Below are 17,204 nucleotides of genomic sequence, written 5' to 3'. Positions count from 1 at the left end.
GACTGGCCCCTTTGCCTCTTCATTTTCCCAAATTTTTCTCCCCGAGCAGGACTCCCTGCATCCCAAAACTTAGCTAGCGCTAAGTTTGCCTTGCCCTGGGCTCTTACAGAAGAGAACCTATCACCTGTAAATTGGATGCAGAGAGTGTCCTTAGTCTGGGAACAGAGGTGGCAAATGTGTTTCCATTTTGGAGCTGGGAATGGTTTGCGCCTAAAAGCACAAAATAGAGATTTCACTCCTGACCCACTTTGAATTTGCAATCTCTATGAGAAATAATATTGGCCCTTTCATTTCTGTTTTTTCCAAGATGGGGTCTCACAGTGTCACCCAAGCTAAAGTGCAGTGGCATGATAATGGCTCATTGTAGTGGCGAACTCTCGGGGGGCTCAAGCCATCCTCCCGCCTCAGACTCTTAAGCTGGTGGAACTACAGGCACTTGCCAGCATGTCCAACTAATTTAAAAAATTATATATTTTGTAGAGCTAATTTTAAAAAATATTTTGTAGAGATGGGATCTTGCTATGTTCCCCAGGCTGGTTTCAAACTTCTGAGCTCAAGCGATCCTCCTGCTTTGGCCTCCTAAAGTGCTGGGATTACAGGCGTAAGTCACCACAACCAGTCACCCTTTCATTTTAGATGTGTCTAATGCACTTGACTTGAGGCCCACATAGCACCAAGAGCAGTTATCTTAATCCATCAGGCTGCTATAACAAAAATACCCTAGATTAGGTGTCTTATAAACAAAAGAAAGATATTTCTCACAGTGCTGGAGGCTGGGAGGTCCAATATCAAGGTGTCAGCTAACTCTGTGTCTGGTGAGGGCCTGCTTCTTCATAGCTGTCCTCTCACTGCATCCTCCCATGGCAGAAGGGCCAAGACAGCTTTCTAGAATCTCTTTTATAAGGGTACAAGTTCAATTCATGGGAGTTCTGACCTCATGAAATAATCACTTCCTCTAAAACAAACCCACTTCCAAATATCATCTCACTGGGGATTAGGTTTTATTTTGGGAGGAGCATAAAAATCTCTATAGCAGTAGTGCTGTTCAATAGAACATTCTGTGATGATGAAATTGATCTATATCTGCACTGTCCAATATGGGAGCCACTAGTTACATGTGGTTATTGAGCACTTGGAATGTGGCTAGTGTGATAAAGAGTTGATTTTTTTAAAGTTTTATTCAATTAATTGAAATATAAATAGCCATGTGTAGCTAGTAGTTACCATTTTTGATAGTGCTTATCTAGAGTGCTCTTAGTTTTCAATCTCCCCCACAAAAAAAGATACCTTATGACTCCCAGATTGAAATACATTAAAATTACCTTCACATGGAACCCATGGATTTGGCTATGTGGGTCTTAGACATATCCCTAAAATACAGCAGGCCCAAGAAAGTTCAATATGTATTTTAACAATTAGAGTGTGCGTATAGATTACCAAAACATGATTTATCAACTCAAGGTCATACATTTTCAAAAATGCCTATCACCAGAGCTAATCCTTGTCAATATTTCATTGAGACTCTTGGTGTTACTGTTTTCTATATAACCTGGTGAACACAAGGAGGTATATAAGTCATTACTTAGCCCAAGAGAAAGTATTTATTGAAGGTGCCATATAAAATATCTTATAGGCTTTGTAGACATATTTTAAAATTATAAGCAAATGATTTAAACTTTTTCATTTTTGAGACAGAGTCTTATTCTGCCACCCAGGCTGGATTGCAGTTGGGCAATCATGGCTCACTGCAACCTCCGCCTCCCAGGTTCAGGTGATTCTTCCACCTCAGCCTCCCAAGTAGCTGGGCCTACAGGCATGCACCACCACACCTGGCTAGTTTTTATATTTTTTGGTGAATACACCATGTTGGCCAGGCTGGTCTTGAACTCCTGACCTCGAGTGATCTGCCTTCCTTGCCCTCCAAAAGTGTTAGGATTACAGGCGTGAGCCACCACACCTGACCAGGTTTTAAATGTTAAAACTCCACCTTAGAACTCTTTGCTTCTTGCTCATTCCCCCCAGCTTTCTCCCCAAATCAAACATATCTGTGTGTTTGTCTTCACTCTGGGACTTCCCTCTCTTCATATCATCTGTACCTAGATGAAAATAGATGTTAAGTTTTACAATTGTGAGGTAGAAAAGGATTCTGTAAGCATGACCCAAATATGAAAAGCCATAAATAAAAAAATAAAATTTCTCTATGTCAACCACAGACTCACAAATATACAAATATATGCCTGTGATCAAATTCAAAGACACATAAATAATCGGAAAGACAAAAGGTAGCATATTTCAATGTCTTTCAGCCAAAGACCACCAGGAACATCTATAGCTGAACAACTGGGGTTTATTACTCATTGTCACAAGAGAGAATGCACACCATCTTAGCGTGAGGATATTAGAAAAAATGCAATATAGGATTTGGTCTTTTAGTGGATGTTTTTGGGGAGAGCTAACGAGGTAGGGGTTGACTGTAGATGGGGTGTTGTCAAAAAGCAGGAACATTTCTACGACTGTCTCAATAAATCTTACCCATAATAAATGCAGAGCAGAGCAAGGATAAAGTTGTGGTTGGTAAAGAAACAGCCGTCACTCATATTAGCCAGCAGGGGGAGAGGTTTGGTATTTTGTGAGGTACACAGTGCCTTGGTTTTTGTCTGTGCTTATCCTAAATTATGTAGTGCCCCTGTTTTGTCTTGTTTTATCATGTTCCCAGAGTGTCCTTGTCTGATTTTGTGTAATATGGTTTATCTCCAAGAAAAGAATAATATGGCCTAGTGTTGAGCAGTAGGACAGCTTCTAACAGTACTGAAACCTACTGTCAGTGTCAGAAGTCAAGAGCTGCTTTTTTTCTTAGTCAAATTCAACATTTTTAAGTACCTACATCCCAATAGAAAAATAATGATATTAGAAAGCAATATGGGAAAGAATAATTCAAATATCAGACAATATACTCTATGATTAATGAATATGAGGAAAAATGAGAACATGACATTAGAAATGCGAATGAAAATTAAAATCTGTCAGTTTGGCATATGTGAAAGTAAATGATAAGCATATTATCCAGAGGTAGGGAAAATACACTGTCATGAAGGCTGATGAAAAACGGGTATACTTTGGGAGGCCGAGGCAGGTGAATCACGAGGTCAGGAGATCAAGACCATCCTGGGTAACACGGTGAAACCCGTCTCTACTAAAAATATTTAAAAAAAATTAGCCGGGCGTGGTGGCAGGCGCCTGTAGTCCCAGCTACTTGGGAGGCTGAGGCAGGAGAATGGCGTGAACCCAGGAGGCGGAGCTTACAGTGAGCCGAGATCGTGCCACTGCACTCCAGCCTGGGAAACAGAGCAAGACTCCGTCTCAAAAACAAAACAAAACAAAACAACAAAAAACACTGGGGTATAAATTTCTAGAGGGGACTTTTGCGAAACATGTTAACAATATAAATGGACTTACATTTCAATGCATATATTACTCTTTCAAGAATTTTTCCTAAGAAGATAACCGCACACATTCTAAAAAATATATGTTCAAGGATGTTTCTTGAATTTTGGTTTATAAAAGCAAAATGATGGAAACAATCCAAATGCTGTAATCAATATAGGGATAGTAGCTATGAGTAGCAGAACACTTAATATACCTCAAGATATAATACCATGTGTTTTACTGAGAGAGTCAAATTTGATCTTCAGTGCAAACCCATGAGAAGCCCAATATGTGATATCTTTGTATAGACAGGGAAAGGGAGACTCAGAGAGGTTAAGCAGGTGGTGGGGGTGGAGTGGACCCAGGGAATTTTCTCTTAATGGAATCATCTTTCACTGATTCCCTGTCCATCTGGTGGTGGATATGACGCTGTATCCCATGCCAGTGAACTCTTTCAATGTCCCTGAATGTTCTATGACAGGAGGTCATGAGATACAGTGCTCAGGAGAACATCAAGGGGCAATTGATCAAGGAAGTCTGACTTCCCTGCCTAACCACACTTATATTTCCTCATTCAGCATGTATTTCAAGTCCTCTGATGAATCATGTGATCTACTAGACCCTGAAGATACAGTGAAGAGCAAAAGTAAGATGCTGGCAATTTGATGTTTGCACTGTCATGAAGGAGATGCACATTTAGCAGAACTTACAAAGAGAAATATAAAATTACTGCTGAGCTAAGTGTGGTGAAGAAAAGTTCATGGTACCATGAAAGCAGATAACCAGGAGATCTAACAGGTCCACTACCACTATTCTCAATAATACCTAAAAGAAATAATAAGATATGGCATTTATAAATGATGAATAGGATTTTATAAAATTATATACAATCAGAGAACCAAAAAGCACTCTTGGAAATCAAAAAGTGATCATTTAAATAAGTATTTCAATAGATCACTTGGAAGAGTAAATTTGTACTACCACTAAATATTAAAAATGGAAAAACAATGTCAAGAAAGACAGAAGAACTATACGAATACTAGGCTATCAGTCAAGGATTTCCAGCAACTTAATAATACAAATTCTAAAAGAATGGAAAGATAGAAATTATTTAAAATAAAAAAATTTCTCCAAGTTTACAGACAAAAATTTAACTTGTAATGGCCCCAACCAAGTTCTTACTATAGTAGATGAAAACAGACCCACACCAAGACACATCACAATGAAATTTTAGAAGGTGGGTGGAAAAGAAGAAATCCCAAAAACATCAAAAGGCAAGAAAAACAACATTAGAAGCTAAAAAATGTTGATGGAATGTCATGGAAATTCCTAGGAAAAATGTTTTCAATACAGAATTCCATACCAAGTCCAGGTTGGAATAAGTGCTAGGGTAGCCTGAAGACATTTTCAGAAGCTTAGGCTTTCAGATTTTACTTTCCATGTTCCCTTAGGAACACGGATGAAATGAGAAACAAAAACGATGGAGAAAACCAAAAAAGGGGACACATGGGGTCCAGGCAATAGGAGAGCCAGCATAAGAGAGAGGCAGAGGGATGCCCAGGATGAGGTGAAGACAATCTTGGAAATCAGCCCAGATGTGCATGCACCAGTCCACGTGTGGCAGGACCAAGGGAAGTGTCTTCACAAAGATGAGGTTGGTAGAACACGGGGCATGGTTGAATATATTCATGGAGACTGTCTTAGTTCATTTATGCTGCTATAACAGAATGCCATAGTCTGGGTCAGTTATGAAGAACAGAAATTTGTTTTCTCAGTTGTGAGGCTAGGAATCCAAGATCAAGCCACCAGCATTTGGCAAGAGCCTTCTTGCTGTGTCTTCACATGGCAAGTGGGTCAAGGGCAAGAGAGAGGACAATATTGTTATTATGGGCTCACTCCCATAATAATGATATTGATTTGTTCATGAGGGCTCTGCGCTCATGACTCAGACAGCTTCTATTAGGCCTTACTTTCCAATATCACTGCATTGGGGATCAAGTTTCCAACACATGAACTTTGGGGAACACATTCAAACTATAGCAGAGGCCTTGGAGGGAAATTTGGAAGAGATTTTATAATGAGTACAACAGAAATTAAGCACATGAAGGGATAAAACATTTATTAATTCCAGGGAAATTAAAAAGTCAATTCAAGGAAGGAAAATAATCCTTGTGAATAGCATTTCCTAATCTAATTGTGAACAGCATTTCCTAATCTAATTGTGAATAGCATTTCCTAGTCTAGCTGTGAATAGCATTTCTGTGGTCATAATAATATAAATAGTGAACACCCAGCTAACCAAAATTATAAAATAACTATATTGAGAGGAGAGGGGTATATGAAAGGGAGCTATACACTAAGGATGATACATAAGAGTGAAAAACAAAATGGCACTATAACACACTATTTGGAGGCACAGATGTAACGATCAAAAAATTAGGCAGAATAAATAAAGTAGATTGCCTCTAGGATTCAGGAAATGGTGTACATGAAAGATCGGGGACATCTGTGTTCATAACAAGCCTTGTAGAAGTATTTGGCTTTTGAAACACTGTCCATAAATCCATTTGATATATTAAAAACATCATGAGACAATTGACTAAGGAATTATTCTATAAGGAGTGTCAGAGAAATGGGGCGGTAATTGGAGGGAGACATGGAATCAGGCAATGGATTTATTTATTTTATTTTTAATTGTTTTGCTTCCACTTAAATTGCATGTTTTATTTCTCCCAATCCCAGCAATAGCACAGAAGCCCCATCATATCCATCCCAAACTGGTTTCGAGTAGGTTAAGGTTATTGGGACCCTTGTCGGAACATTGATACAAAGAGCTCCCAAACACCGGGCACAAATGTGTCTGCAAACAGATGGAAGTAAACAGTGCACTGGCCCAAATGCTTCATGAGTCAGTTTGATTTTGCAATGCAATTTTCATCCTTGAAACGGCCAGTCTGGAGGGGGAAGGGGTAGCGTGAGGGAGTGAAGTTGAAATTGCCTCCTATTAGCTCACTCTTTCATCATTAAACAGAGACCAAGAGAGAAATGGTTCCAACATTTCACCACATATATTTCTTCTTATGCAGTCTAAGCTGAGAATGCCATGTAAATGGGTCACTGCAAAATGTAGCAATTTAATTTCTCTCCAATCAAAATAAGAAACCAGTATGATCTCACTTCTATTAACTTTTGAAGGTTTACAGCAGTTAAAGTATTTTTGCTTATTTGTATAAAGGTTAAAAAAATCATTTTTTAAATAAAATACAAGAGCAGCCAATTTCACCATCGAGTAAAAGTAAAAACTGGGATTCTTTTTTAAATTAGTCCAAAGTGGCATTTAGGAACTTAGTTGTAGGCTGCTACACTGACACCATGACAAACCAAAGTGTAGGGTTGAGTCTGGTTTTGTTTCTGTTTTCTTTTCAATATCCAGTGCTCATGGATTAAGTTCTGGAAATGTTCCAATTGTAAGGCAGGGATCTGTTTGGATTCCATCATGAGTATGCTCCTTGGGTTGGATGCTGGAGAGTGAGGCATGTTTTGCCGGACCCATGTCGACTACCTAGTAGTCATCAAGGTAAAAAAATTCATTGTCTCCTCCTTGGTATTCCATTCTTTGGAAATCCACTTGGTACTGCAAGAGACCTCCAATTCTACCAAATCCTTTCACAAACTGAGACCCTTCTTGTGATTTATATGTGACAATTTCCAATGTAGCTGTGACTTTTTTATAGTTGTTAGCAAACCATTTCAACAGGGGCATGCTCTTGATAAGCGCATGTTCCTGCCTGGTCTCTTTGTCTGTGAAATGAGATTTATCCTTTTCTTGCTCTGGAGTTAGAAAATTTTCTCCTCTTTTGTGCCTTGGCAATGAAGAACATATCTCATTATATTCAGATTTTCATAGGCTATTAGAATTTCTACAGCTCCCATTTCCAAAGCCTTTAGTGTATCTTCAACACCAAAACAGTACCTGCCTGTGTCCTGGCTGATTTCATCAATGTATCCCTATTAATTTCTTCTTTTGAATAAATTTCACTTTGGAGAGGACTTCAGTAGATAACCCAACAGCTTGGTTGAATCCATTTTCACCACCATAGGATATATCAACTAATTTCTTTTTTTTGAGACTGAGTCTTGCTGTGTTGCCCAGGCGGGAGTGCAGTGGTGTGATCTCGGCTCGCTGCAAGCTCCGCCTCCCAGGTTCACGCCATTCTCCTGCCTCAGCCTCCCAAGTAGCTGGGACCACAGGCACCCGCCACCACGCCCAGCTAATTTTGTTTTTGTATTTTTAGTAGAGACAGGGTTTCACCGTGTTAGCCAGGATGGTCTCGATCTCCTGACCTCGTGATCCGCCTGCCTTGGCCTCCCAAAGTGCTGGGATTACAGGCATGAGCCACCGCGCCCGGCCTATCAACTAATTTTAAAACTTTCGATCGTAACCGCTGATCAAACGTATCAGATTGACTTAGTTCAGTTTTAAAGTCAGCGGATCCAGCTAAAACTAGACCAGCCACCTTCCCTTTGTCCCCAGAAATAAACAGCTGCACAGCAGTCTCTGCTACTTTCTGAACATTGTTAGGTCACTTTTCCATTCTTAAACAGGCAAACGCAAGGCTGACTGACCTTTACCGTGTTTCTTTGGGAGATCCACAGTGAGTTTTTGCAGGACTTCTCTTGTGTTTCCTTGGAGGGTGCCAAAAAGTGCACCACTACCATCTATTACAATGAATCCAGACTTGCTTTCATCTGAAAGTAGTGCTGTAAGAGCTTCTGTATGGAATTTGTTGTCACACAAATACAATGACGTATTAATTGGTTTGAAATGTTCAAAATCAATGTTAACTTTCTTTTCTTGTGCACATTTATAAGTAGATAGGCAAAATGAAGGAAAATTCAGAACTGAAATGGTCATTATTTTTAAAAACCAGCAATTATAGAGTTAACATGTAGAAGTTCTCTCTCTCTCTCTCTTTTTTTTTCTGCCTACTTTGAACATGATGACATTTCTTCAGGTGTTGAGATAAAACTCACTGCTTATGGCATTTCAGTCAAGGAAAGAAAACAGTCTTAAAGGCTTTGAAATTAATGGCTTTACAGATTACAATAGCTCCATGGTAATCAACCACCTAGACACCTTTTTTTTTTTTTTGAGATGGGGTCTCACTCTGTCACCCAGGCTGGAGTACAGTGGCCTGATCTGGGCTCACTGCAAGCTCCGCCTCCCGGCTTCACGCCATTCTCCTGCCTCAGCTTCCTGAGTAGCTGGGACTACAGGTGCCCGCCACCACACCCGGCTAATTTTTTGTATTTTTGATAGAGACGGGGTTTCACCGTGTTAGCCAGGATGGTCTCAATCTCCTGACCTTGTGATCTGCCTGCCTCGGCCTCCCAAAGTGCTGGGATTACAGGCGTGAGCCACCGCACCTGGCTGACACCTTTTATAAATATAAATTTAGGTTTCCCTAACAACTGTGTACAATAATGAAACACTTAATTGAAAAATTAGTAACATAAAAGAAAAAAAATGTTTATAAAAGTTAGGCTCTCAGACCAAATAGGTCAAAATCTTGATCTCAGAGCAATAATATAAGGTATCCCTGTTCAACAGAAAAATTTTGTTTTTTGTGCCATGCAAAAGCCAAAAAGAAAAAGGTGAAGAAAAAAAAAACAGCTAAAATTCTTCCCTGCCCACATTTGCTAATTAAGCAAACAAGACTGGTAAACAAAAGATTGATTTGTTACTAATTCAAGGCTACTTGGAGATATTTTGCTTATACAATTCAGTTAAAAAGAAACCCATAACTCACTTGAAACAACAACAACAAAAAAGGTGGGGGCAATGAAAGAAGTTTTTTAAAAAAATCTAACTGCCACGGAAAGTGCTTTACCCAAAATTTTGGTCCATAGCTCTCATTAGATTATAAAGGCAACTGAAGTTTAACCTGGACACATAAAATATACCAAGAATGAACCAAGAAGAAATTAAAAACCTGAGCATACCAATAATGAGTAATGAGCTTGAATCAGGAATAAAAAGTCTCCCAACAAAGAAAAGCCCAGTACTGGATGCCTTCATTGTTCAGTTCCACCAAACATTTAAAGAGAGACTGACACCAATTCATCTGAAACTATTCCAAAAAATTGAAGGGGGAAGGAGTTCTTTCAAATTTATTCTAGGAAGCAAGCATTACCTTGCTATCAAAACCAGGGAAGGATACAACAACAAAAAACTACACGCTGATAAACACAGATGCAAAAATTAACAAAATAGTAGCAAACTAAATCCACAACACATCAAAAAGATTATATGCCATGATCAAATGGGATTTGTTCCAGGGATGCAAGAATGGTTACATATCTGCAAATCAATAAACGTGATAGATCATATCAACAGAATGAAGGACAAAAATAAAATGATCATCTCTAGATGCAGAAAAAGCATTTGATAAAATTCAACATCACTTCATGATTAAAAACTCTCAACCAACTAGGTATAGATGAAACGTACCTAAATACAATAAAGGCTGCATATGACAATTCGATAGTTGATAACATACATAATGGAAAAAAAGTTGAAAGATTTCCCTCTAAGAATTGGAACAAGATAAGGATGCCTGCTTTTACCAAATTTAACATAGTACTAGACTGATTCCTATGGAAATGGATAGAAAATTTAAAAAGATTACAGCAATGACAACAACAAAAACACATAGTACTGGTCCGACCCAGAGCAATTAGGCAAGAGAAGGAAATAAAAGGCATCCAAATTGGAAAAGAGGAAGTCAAATTGTTGCTGTTTGCAGATGACATAATCTTATTTATACACAAACCTAAAGACTCCATCAAAAAACTCTCAGAACTGATAAACAAATTTAGTAAATTTACAGAATATAAAATCAACATAAAAAAACTGTAGACTTTCCATACAAATCAATAAACATGATAGAGCATATTAGTGGAATGAAAGACAAAAATAATATTATCATCTCTATAGCTGCAGAAAAAGCATTTGATAAAATTCAATATCACTTCATGATAAAAACTTCCAACCAATTAGGTATAGATGGAATGTACCTAAACACAATAAAGGCCATAGAGGCAAACTCAAAATGATGAAAAATCAAGAAAGAAATCTCTTTCACAGTAACTATAAAAAAGCATGGGAATAAATTTAACCAAGTATGTAATGAAAACTATAAAATACTAATGAAACAAATAGAAAAGGACACAAAAAATTGAAAGATATTCCATTATCATGGATTGGGAGAATTAATATTGTTAAAGTGACCATACTACCCAAACCAATCTACAGATTCAATGCAATACCTATCAAAATACCAATGTCATTCTTTATAGAAATAGAAAAAGAAATCTTAAAATTTGTATGGAACCACAAAAGACCCTGAATAGCTAAAACAATCTTGAGCAAAAAGAACAAAGCTGGAAGTATCACAGTACCTGACTTCAAAATATACAGCTATAGTAACCAAAATGGCAAGCAAGGTATTGGCATAAAAACGGACACATAAACCAATGAGACAGAATAGAGAACCCCGAAATAAATCCATATATTTACAGTTAATTTCTTTTTTCTTTTCTTTCTTTCTTTTTTTTTATTTGTGATGGAGTCTCGCTCTGTCACCCAGGCTGGAGTGCAGTGGTGCGATCTCGGCTCACTGCAACCTCCACCTACTGAGTTCAGGCGATTCTCCTGCCTCAGCCTGGAATGACAGTCGTGTGCCATCACGCCTGGCTAATTTTTGTATTTTAGTAGAGACGGGGTTTCACCATGTTGGTCAGGCTGGTCTCAAACTCCTGACCTCGTGATCCGTCTGCCTCAGCCTCCCAAAGTGCTGGGATTACAGGCGTGAGCCACCGCGCCCAGCCACTCAATTTATTTTTAACAAAATCACCAAGAACATATACTGAGGAAAGGGCAGTTTCTTCAATAAATGATGCTGGGGAAACTGGATATCCATATTAGGAAGTATGAAACTAGACTGCTATCTCTCACCGTTCACAAAAATCAACTGAAAATGAGTTAAGGACTTAAATGCAAGACCCAAAACTATGAACCTACTGGGAGAAAACATACAGAAAACACTTTAGAGTGTTGGACGCAGCAAAGATTTTGTGATTAAGACCTTGAAAGCACAGGCAAGAGAAGCAAAAATGTATGAATGGGACTACATCAAACTAAAAATTTCCTGTACAGCAATGAAAACAATCAACAGAGATAAAACAGCAACTTAGAGAATGAAAGTATTTGCAAAGTATTCATCTGATAAGGGATTAATAGCTAGAATTTACAAGAAACTCAAACAACAGCAAAATAATAATAATAGTATCATTTTAAAAGGAGCAAATGTGCACCCATCACCCACGCAGTACACACTGCACCCAAATTGTAGCTTTTTGTCCCTCACCTTCTTGTCCCCAGAGTCCATTGTGTCATTCTTATGCCTTTGTATCCTCATAGTTTTGCTCCCACTTAAGAGTGAGAACATACGATGTTTGGTTTTCCATTCCTGAGTTAACTTCACTTGGAATAATAATCTTCAATCTCATCCAGGTTGCTGTGAATGCCATTAATTCATTCCTTTTTGTGGCTGAGTAGTTTCTTTATCCACTCATTGATTGATGGGCATTTGGGTTGGTTCCAGATTTTTGCAATTGTGAATTGTGCTGCTATAAACGTGTGTGCAAGTATCTTTTTCATATAATGACTTCTTTTCCTCTGGGCAGATACCCATTGTGGGATTGTGGGATTGCTGGATCAAATGGTAGTTCAACTTTTAGTTCTCTAAAAAAATCTCCACCTTGTTTTCCATAGTGGTTGTTCCAGTTTACATTCCTATCAGCAGTGTAGAAGTGTTCTCTGTTCAGGCCAGGCACGGTGGCTCCAGCCTGTAATCCCAGCACTTTGGGAGGCCGAGGAGGGTGGATCACGAGGTCAGGAGATCGAGACCATCCTGGCTAACACAGTGACGCCTGTAGTCCCAGCTACTCGGGAGGCTGAGGCAGGAGAATGGTGTGAACCCGGGAGGCGGAGCTTGCAGTGAGCCGAGATTGCGCCACTGCACTCCAGCCTGGGCTACAGAGCCAGACTCCGTCTCAAAAAAAAAAAAAAAAAAAAAAAAAAGAAGTGTTCCCTGTTCACCACATCCATGCCAACATCTATTATTTTTTGATTTTTTGATTATGGCCATTCTTGCAGATATAAGGTGGTATCACATTGGCGTTTTGATTTACGTTTCCCTGATCATTAGTGATGTTGAGCATTTTTTCATATGTTTGTTGGCCAGCTGTATATCTTCTTTTGAGAATTGTCTACTCATGTCCTTAGCCCACTTTTTGATGAGATTGTTTGTTCTTTTTCTTGCTAATTTGTATGAGTTTGTTGTAGATTCTGGATATTAGTCCTTTGTCAGATGCATAGATTGTGAAGATTTTCTCCCACTCTGTGGGTTGTCTGTTTACTCTGCTGACTGTTCTTTTGCCGGGCAAACGCTCTTTAGTTTCATTGGGTCCCAGCTATTTATCTTTGTTTTTGTTGCATTTTGCTTTTGGGTTCTTGGTCATGAAATCCTTGCCTAAGCCAATGTCTAAGAGGTTTTTTTCAATATTATCTTCTAGAATTTGTATAGTTTCAGGTCTTAGTTTTAAGTGCTTGATCCATCTTGGTTGATTTTTGTATAAGGTGAGAGTTGAGGATCCAGTTTCATTCTCCTTCATGTGGCTAGCCAATTATCCCAGCACCATTTGTTCAATAAGGTGTCCTTTCCCCACTTTATGTTTTTGTTTGCTTCGTCGAAGAACAATTGGCCGTAAGTATTTGGGTTTATTTCTGGGTTCTCTATTTTGTTCCATTGGTCTATGGGCCCATTTTCATACCAGTACCATGCTGTTTTGGTGACTTTGGCCTTATAGTATAGTTTGAAATCAGGTAATGTGATGCCTCAAGATTTGTTCTTTTTGCTTAGTCTCGCTTTTGCTATGCAGGCTTTTTTTTGGGTTTTATATGAATTTTAGGATTTTTTTTCTAGTTCTGTGAAGAATGTTCGTGGTATTTTGATGAGAATTGCATTGAATTTATAGATTTCTTTTGGTAGTATGGTAATTTTCACAATATTGATTCTACCCATCCGTGAGCATGGGATGTGTTTCCATTTGCTTGTGTCATCTGTGATTTCTTTCAGCAGTGTTTTGTAGTTTTCCTTGTAGAGGTCTTTCACCTCCTTAGGCTAGGTATATTTCTAAGTTTGTTTTTTTTTTTTTTTTTTACAGCTGTCGTAAAGGGATTGAGTTCTTGATTTGATTCTCAGCCTGGTCACTGTTGGAGTATAGGAGAGCTACTGATTTGTGTACATTAATTTTGTATCCAGAAATATTGCAGAATTTTTGTATCAGTTTTAGGAGCTTTTTGGAGGAGTCTTTAGAGTTTCCTAGGTATACAATCATATCAGCAGTGACAGTATCAGCAAACAGTGACAGTTTGGCTTCCTCTTTACCGATTTGGATGACCTTTATTTCTTTCCCTTGTCTGATTGCTCTGGCTAGGACTTTCAGGACTGTGTTGAAGAGAAGTGGTGAGAGTGGGCATCATTGTCTTGTTCCAGTTCTCAGAGGGAATGCTTTCAACTTTTCCCCACTCAGTATTATGTTGGCTGTGGGTTTCTCATAGATGGCTTTGATTACATTGAGGTATGTTCCTTGTATGCCGATTTTGCTGAGAGCTTTAATCATAAAGGATGCCAGATTTTGTTGAATGTTTTTTTTGCATCTATTGAGATGATCATATGATTTTTGTTTTTAATTCTGTTTATGTGGTGTGTCACATTTATTGACTTGAGTGTGTTCAACCATCCCTTCTTCCCTGGTATGAAACCCACTTGATTGTGGTGAATTATCTTTTTGATATGATTTTGAATGTTTCCATCACAAAGAAATGATAAACGTTTGATGTGATGCATAGGCTAAATACCCTGATTTGCTTATTACACATTGTATACATGCATCAAAATATCACACTGTACTATATCAATATGTATAATTATGTCAATTAAAATAAATAAAAATAGTAGCCATGACTTTAAATAACTTAAGAAATAATATAATGGACCAGGGGATGAGGAAATAACATGACCCAGCCCTGACCAATCAGAGTTTCCCACACTGTACCACATCTCCATAACAACAGGTATTGGTCCAAAGGTCATCTTCTCTGGTTCTTTATTTATGAACATTGTGAGAAAGATGTCTATTTTTCTGCTGAAGCTGTTAAGGTAGAATAATATGAGAGGAGTTGGAGCTGATAAGCTGATATTGGCTATCTTCTTTAGAAGTACAGAGAGATCTGATGACAAATGTGTCTCTGAATCTAATCATGTCTCTAGCCAGCCTCACCCCTGGCCTTTCCAGATAAATTTACATGTTGAATCTTTTCTTTAAAATTATTAACTTGTGACTAAAAAGGTCTTGCTTCTATAACACAAATATTATTTGTTTTTAAGTGAAGGCCCAACAGATTTTAATGTTCTCTCCATCAGTGAGCTATAATTACTAGAAGTATAGTCTTGGACATATCACTTATATTAACCTTTCTCATTCCCAGTGTTACATCTGAATCTTGAAGACATAAAATGAGCTTTGACCTAGTATAAGGATTAGGAGGTAGAATAAATGTAAAGTACCAGGACCTGACACTTGGAAAGTTTTTTTAAACGTCTCAGCTCTTTTCATCATTTGTAAGCTGCACTATTAATTTATTAACAGTTTTTGAGGGAAAACTTAAATCTGCATTAAACGTTTGCAGTGTTTTTGGCTGATTGGCATACTTATATTTATCCTTTCAATTATGTAATATTTTCCCATCCATAGCCAAATTTTAAGACTTATATGTTTGAGAAATATAGAGTCAAAAGCAGTTTCTGACTTGACTTAGGCCACAGGTTACTCTGCACAGCATCACTGAGACACACCTATCTGTAAAGCTTTTCATATACATAATCTCCAAGACATATAATGCTGTATGGAGACACTTGAATTTCCACAAAGATGCTGGACATTTCATCAGGACCTTATGGCGCTGGAGGCAGATAAGATCTTTCAGAATCAAATTAGCACCCCTTGGCCTGAAGCCTCACATGCTAAGATACAGAGTTCCTAGGGTCCCTCCTGAATATGGTCTTCAAGATGAAGAGAAAATGTCAGGCTATGAGATTCAAAAGAGAGGAGTCAGAGAAACACCTCCCCTGGGATCAGGACCAATTTTAGTTTTGAGATTTAGTCAAAGAAAGATATAGAAGCTAAATATAGGGCCACAATTTGAAGACATAAGAAAGGTAAGATTTCACAGTGTTAGTGCTGAGATGGGGCCAGTTGTACAATATGATCCCAGAATCTCAGTGCTGACATCATTCCAAGTTTAATCTTCCAATTCTCCAACTCAGAATGTCATATTTTCCTCCTTCACTCCCACGTCACCTCCTGTAGGGCACTTCTGCATGGCGTGCAAAGAATCTCCCTTGATGGCTATTTTCTTTGCTTGCCCCTGGAGTCTTCTCTGTGTTGCACCTGTGATCACACTGTTCTATAACCAGGTTCTTCCCCCAGAGGACTGAGGGCTCCCTTATGTATCTCCAGTACCTAGCACAAGATGAGTTTTATTGCATACTTTACTTCATTTTTATCATATATTATTTAAAAATGGTTCTACAAAGCTTATAGTGAAAACTCTTAACTTTTCAGAGACAAGAATTTTTCCCTGTCCCACATCTCCTAATCTGAAAATTTCTGTTTTGTATAAGCGGCCACTTTTTGTTCTTCAAAAAATTAAACATAGAATTGACATATGATCCAGCAATTCCTCTTCTGGGTACAGACCCAAAAGAAGTTAAAGCAGAGACCAAGCAGATATTTGTACATCATGTTTATAACAACATTATTCACAACTGCCAAAAGGTAGAAGCAACAGAGTATACATCCATTGATGGATGAACAAAGTGTGGTAGATCCATACAGTGGAATATTTTTCAGAAGAAGGAAGGAAATTATTTTCCTGTATTATGTATGAACCTTGAAGACATGAAGCTAGATTAAATAAATCAGACTGAAAAGGAAAAATTTTGTATGAATCCACTTACATGATTCACCTAGTTTAGTAAGATTCATAGACAGAATGTAGAATGGAGGTTATCAGGGGCTGGGAGGAGGAGAGAGTGAGGAGATGTTGCTTAATAGACCTAGCATTTAGTTTGGGAAGATGAAAAAGTTCTGGAGATGGAGGGTGGTGATGGTTACACAGCATGAATATACTTAATGTCATAGAACTATACACTTAAAAATGGCAAAATGGTAAATTTTATTATATATTTTTTAACCATAATTTTAAAAAGCAGCTACTCTAATGCTTTAAATAGCTTCTTCTTATCCTTATCTCCATATTTCTTTATTTCTTGTTCAAACTTTTTTTATTTTTTATTTTTGGAGACAAGGTTTCACTCTGTCACCTAGACTGGAGTACAATGACATCATGGCTCACTGCAGCCTTGGCCTTCTGGGCTCAAGTGATCCTCTCACCTCAGCCTACTGAGTAGCTAGGACTACAGGTGCAAGCCCACCACACCTGGCTAACTTTTCTGTTTTTTGGTAGAGATGGGGTCTCACTACATTGCCCAGGCTGGTCTTGAACTCTTGGCCTCCCAAAGTGCTGGGATTATAGGTTTGAGCCACTGTGCCCAGCCTCAAACTTTCCATTATAGAAAACTTCAAAT

General features: G+C 38.3%; 1 protein-coding gene and 1 pseudogene across 1 annotated transcript in view; one reads left to right on the top strand and one right to left on the bottom strand.

Moving 5' to 3' along the window:
* LOC103783493 (protein shisa-5) overlaps nt 1-17,204 on the top strand; it is a 139,221-nt gene that overhangs the window by 27,453 nt on the left and 94,564 nt on the right. The gene's annotated exons all lie outside the window — the stretch shown is intronic.
* On the bottom strand, nt 6,069-7,702 carry LOC134730489 (eukaryotic peptide chain release factor subunit 1-like; annotated as a pseudogene).

Source organism: Pan paniscus, chromosome 5 (genome assembly GCF_029289425.2).
Source record: "Pan paniscus chromosome 5, NHGRI_mPanPan1-v2.0_pri, whole genome shotgun sequence".
Classification (NCBI taxonomy): domain Eukaryota; kingdom Metazoa; phylum Chordata; class Mammalia; order Primates; family Hominidae; genus Pan; species Pan paniscus.
Note: the sequence above shows the minus strand (reverse complement) of the source record. Positions and strands in the feature narration are given on the sequence as shown.